The sequence below is a fragment of the Rhinatrema bivittatum genome, chromosome 1 (genome assembly GCF_901001135.1).
Source record: "Rhinatrema bivittatum chromosome 1, aRhiBiv1.1, whole genome shotgun sequence".
Classification (NCBI taxonomy): Eukaryota; Metazoa; Chordata; class Amphibia; order Gymnophiona; family Rhinatrematidae; genus Rhinatrema; species Rhinatrema bivittatum.
Genome location: NC_042615.1, coordinates 269,262,570 through 269,268,282, shown reverse-complemented (window position 1 = coordinate 269,268,282; position 5,713 = coordinate 269,262,570).

Genomic DNA, 5,713 nt, shown 5'->3' with positions numbered 1-5,713 from the left:
GGATTCAGAAGTATGCGCACAAGTTGCTATTTTGCAAGCAGTATGCACACATACATTACCGAACTTGTCCACATGCCTTTACACCTGCTAACTGACTTGCACAGTTGAAATCGCATTTGTCCTTTTGGGTGGGAGGACTTAGGGGTGAGAGGTTCAGGATCAAGCACTGGAGAATCTGGGTGAACTGGTGAAGGTACTGACGAACTGGTGATTCTGAGTGATTTCAGAAGCTAAACACGTGCATGCGTTCTGAAATGCTTGCCTTGCATTTATTTAGTTCTGGATTATTATGCGCATAAAATATATTCATGTCTTTTTATAAAATGGGTAGAGAAAGTATGTGTGTTTGTTCATATCTTATAAACCATGCAGCTCCTGCACCACAAATCTCCATAGGCCCACTTGAACATGCAAATGATGTACTGTGGACAGTTTTGAAAGTTGGGCTCTATCTTGTCAAGTGAATTTTTTCCATACAGGACATTCGATATATTTTGTTAATCATGGAACAAATATGTGATGATCACTTACAGTCTCGTGAACACGCACCAAAGCAGAGAACAAGAGAGGTTTTTTTTTCCAGAATGACAGTTTAGGGAGCTGTTTTTTACTTCTTTAAAATGTACATTTAAAGTTGAATGTTTTATTTTTAAAATTGGGGCTAGCCAGTAGGTGTCCTGGTTTTACTTTTTTGATGTATGTGCCTGGGGGGTGGTCAGGGGGTGGAAGAGCAGTACCCGAGATCCCATGCCCTGTGCCCTTTCCCCTTTCCCGACTCTCATTCTATTTCTCCTCAATATAGGCCTTCTCTCCCTCCCACACTGTACAACTTAATAACCAGAGGTGAATAACTGTGGCATTACCACAGCTGAACAGTTCAGCCATGCATCCCACCCTGTCATCCCATGGCTATGTTTAGGAATGACCTTTTCCTATTAACACAAAATGAGAAAAAAATGCTTTAAATAAATTAGCTCCATAATCATAAAAGGCCATATTAGAAAAAAATATTTTCCCATGGCTTTGGAATAGCATAAATTATTTTCAAAATATTAGAGGGTTGATTTTCAAAGCCCTATGCACGTAAATTATGCTCGCGGCCGGGCCTTGTGCGTGCCAGGCGAATTTTTGAAGAGGCGCGGCCACATGCATAAAGGCCGGTACGCACACAAGTGCTGGGCTTCCTGGAAGGGGCAGGCCAGGAGGGGGCAGGGAGGGGCGGGGGCAGGCCAGGACAGCATCATTGATCACCGTCCCGAAGACTCGCGCACCGCCCGGCTGCCAGCACGCGCAACTTCCTTCAGCTCAGGAGACGAAGTAAGTTGTCAAAGGAAAAAAAAGAAAAAAAGTTAGGGTTTAAGGGGTGGGGAGGAGAGGGGAAGAGGGAGGGAATTTAGGTAGGGGGGTAGGGAAGTTCCCTCCCAGTCCGCTCCTTAATTGGAGCGGACTGGGAGGGAACTGGGGAATGCCGGACTGCATCACCGCACGGAAATTGTGTGACTCCCCCCTTGCGTGCGCCGCCCGCACATTCACGTGCCGATCATAAAATCCAGCACGCATGTGCGCGCGGTGCATGGATTTTCTAACATGCACGCGCCAGCACGCGCATGTTAGAGAATCGGCGCGTCCATGTGCGTGCGCCGGGAAGCGTGCGCACAAGGACACACACGCGCACATTAGAAAATCTACCCCTAAGCTTTTAAAAGCACAGGAGTGGTGTTGGGAAGGTGTGGGTTCCCAAGACCATGAAAGGTTTTGGTTCCGATAGTCAGTGGCAAGTTAGCTGTGCAAGGAGTATTTGTGGAAATCTTTTTCACTGGCACAATGACACTGTTAAATTCCAGTGAAATTAGAGAGAGAGAGAGAGAAAAAACACACAGTTTTAGTTCAATATAAAAATTTTAAATGACTAAAGGATAGACACTCTGGGCCGGATTTTCAAAAGGTTACGCTCACCGAGCCTATTTTCAAAAGGCCCGGCAACGCGCGTAAAGCCCCGGGACGCGTGTAAGTCCCAGGGCTTTACAAAAGGGGCTGTCCGGGGGCGGGGCAGGGGCGTGGCCAGAGCCCTCTGCATGGTTGCTCGGCCGGCACACGCAACTTACTTCAGCCCCAGGGAGCGGCCTGGGAGAGAACAGGGTTAGGCAGTGGGACTCGGATAGGGCTCGGCGCGCGCAAGGTGCACAACTGTGCGCACCCCCTTGCGCGCACCGGGTAGCGCGCGCACATGTAGGCCGCGCGCATATGTTTTAAAATCCGGCCCTCTATGATTACTTCACTACAGTGCTGTGTATTGTGGTGGGGAAGGAAAGAAAGGTATATTCTTATGCAGATGATTCTAGGATAGGTTTATACTCCACAGGGTATGGAAAAACTGGGGAAAGATTTTTAAAAGATGAAGAGGCATCAGGTCTGGGGAAACTAAGATGTAATGCAAAAAACAATGCATCTGGGGAGCAGTACATGATGCAGAACGAAGCTCAGATGAACACAAACTTGGAGAGGGTTCCCGGGATGGTCATATTTTATGAACTCAAAGTAGCACAGCAGGAGAGTAGGGAGTGCCTGTGAGCTTCTAGAGTGCCTAGAGCAGTGGTTCTCAACCCTGTCCTGGGGACCCCCCCCCCCCCAGCCAGTCGGGTTTTCAGGATATCCACAATGAATATGCATGAGAGAAAATTTGCATGTTATGGAGGCAGTGTATGCAAATTTTCTCTCATGCATATTCATTGTGGATATCCTGAAAACCCGACTGGCTGGGGGGGGTCCCCAGGACAGGGTTGAGAACCACTGGCCTAGAGAGAGGTAGCCATAGCCAACAGAAAAAAGGAGGTGGTGCTAACTCTATAAAAGTCATTGGTAAAATAGCATCTGTAGTACTGTTATACAGTTCTCAAGGTCAAATCTGTGGAAAAACATAGAACAGAGGCAATCACAGAAACCTAGAATATAATGGCATCTCGTCTGCACCATTCAATTATTATAGAACTCAGTTTATCTCTGCCTTTCCCTTCAATTCCTTACAGCTAGGAAACCACTGAGTAATCCCATAGTTTCTTGAATTCTATTACTGTTTCTGCCTCCCACATCTCCTGGAAGGCTGTCTCATGCATCCACCAGCATTTCTGTGAAGAAATATTATCTGATGTTACTCCTGAGTCTGTTACCTTGGAATCTCATACTCTCGCCTACTATAACTTCTTCCCCAGCAAAAATAAAAAAGTTTATTTCATTTACATTGTTCATACCTTCAAGATATTTGAATGTCTCTGTCGTATCGCTCCGTCTCTCTTCTAGGGTATGTATATTTAGGTCTTTAAGTCTCATCTCATAAGGCTTTTGATGTGGGCCCTACACCACCTCACTCGTTCCTACCTGGACTCCCTTGAATCCAGAGAAAGGCCACCAAAATGGGGTAGAATCAGCAACAGGAGCCACAAGTCATGAGACTTAAGGCTCTAAATATATTTGCCCTAGAGAAGAGGTAGCTTGACAGAGAAATTCTGTCACTACCTGACAGGCATAAACTGTGTACTAGAGGCAAGCATATTATGGTAGGAAAAAAAGATTCTAGAACATGAGCTCATAATACAAAATTCAGGCCTAGCATAAGGAAGCATTTCTTCAGAGAAAGGGTGGACGATGCTTGCATAAAACCTCACAGTAGAGGTGGCAGGGTTAAGCATGGTAGTGAAATTCAAAAGGGCAAAGAAGGAAGTAATGATAAAGTTGAATATCAAGTAGGTTGTGTAGTAAGGCAGTAGGTAGGAAAACAGGCATGCTGAATGGGCCTAGTGACCTTTATTTGCTACCAGTTTCTCTGTTTGCATGATACCCACATTGCGTCATCTGACAGGCATGCGGACACAGATGCTGATGATTAGAACAATTCATCTCATTCAAATCCATCTTATAAATTCATAGTAAAAAATAATCAAGGTGTTTTGTGAGGACTCTAGATGCTGTTAAATTATGAAATGGTGAAAAAGGCATTTTCTTTTCACATAATCAATGTTTAAGATGACACACCATGCCTCTCATTGTCATCAGCCATGAATACAAAACTGAAAGAAAGAATCTGTGTCATTTGAATAGAATATTTGGCTAATAACCCCAGTGCTGCTAAGACATTTTGCATTCTTAAGATCCTAGAACTGTTTTGTTCTGCTTCATCATACTTGTTAAAGGGACTTCAGGTCCTGAAAATAGTAAACAGACTTGTAGAGAATCATCAATACAAACAATGCTAAATAAGATAGAAATTTGTAGCAATTTTATCTTTCTCCAAACAACTTTCGAGCTCAGCTTGAACAGATGGACATTAACTGACTTAACTAATATAATCACTAGCTTAAACAGACATCTCACAATAATGGCAACTGCCTAGCTAACTAGGCCTGTCTGGAAATGTACTTAACACAAGTCCAAGTGAATTCTAGTAGTGCAAGCATTAGTAGAACAAGTAGGACTTCAAACAAGAGAATACACTTGGATGGGAGTTAAAATACCCAAATGGCCTCAATTCCCTTATGACAACATGGAGTACATTTAATAGTTATGTTTCACTGTCTTGAAATCATAAGCATACATGAGGAGAAGAGACATTCTTGCTAGCACAAGAGTACCCCTCAATAAGCCCATTAATAGATAAATAAAGCTTGTGAATAATACACTAAACCAGAACTGCTGTCTTGTCACATAGGGCATTTAATAATGAAAATGCTTGCGCATTGCCTTGGCCAGAATGAATTAAGACAGTATCTGGAATACAATCTTGGAACATACACCTGACTCTGGTCTTGATCTGGAGCCTTGGAAAGGTCACATAGGCCTTTGTGTGTTTTCAGAATCCTGTAAGAAAGGCAATGTTTTTAAAGGAGGTTGCAGCAACAACAAACTTGTTACTAGAACAGTAGAACATGATTGTTTCCTTTCTGGTTAGAATATTTCTTGTCAGTGGCACATTTTATTTAGAACACTACTATTATAAACAATATCCTTATTATTCTTATTATAATAGGGCTTTTGTTTTCACATTAAAAATGTGTAGCTCTAAAATATAGGAGCAGAGAAAGAGAAGGTGCACTATAATTAGATGCAAATTTGTCACAAATATATGTGCAAAGGAAATCTCCATGATTTTCAGAAAAGTCCAGAAACTGCCTTCCAAAGACATCTAAAGAAGACTGTGAGAAAAACAATGTATTACTGTTGCCAGCTGGTCATGAAAAACCATGAAATAAGTCATGGCTAGGAACAAAGAAACACATGGTGTACACTGCAGTGTGAATGATAAACGTTGCTCAGAAAGTCGAAGGAACTGCGTCACTGTCCTGTAAAAACTGATGACTCATTTCTGCTTTACCCAAAAGAGCATCTTTGGCCATTGGCCTATGGTTACCATGAACCTGATAGTTTTAAACTGTGAAATTCACAGTAAATGTCTAATAAATTCCCTTTCTCAACCTTGAGGATATTGGAGGAAGTATGAAACCTATAGAAGAGTGACTAGCACGTGTAATTGTTTTTTTGGACGGCTAACCTGATTTAACTAAAGATTTAAGGTAACAAGCACTCCTTCCTGCCCAGTCCCTTCCTATGCCACAGCAGCTAAGATAATTCAATCTGGCATATTGCCAAGCTCACACGTTCAGCACCACCTATGGCTGACGAAATGATAAGATTCTCATTAAGCACAGTCAGAAAACTCAGG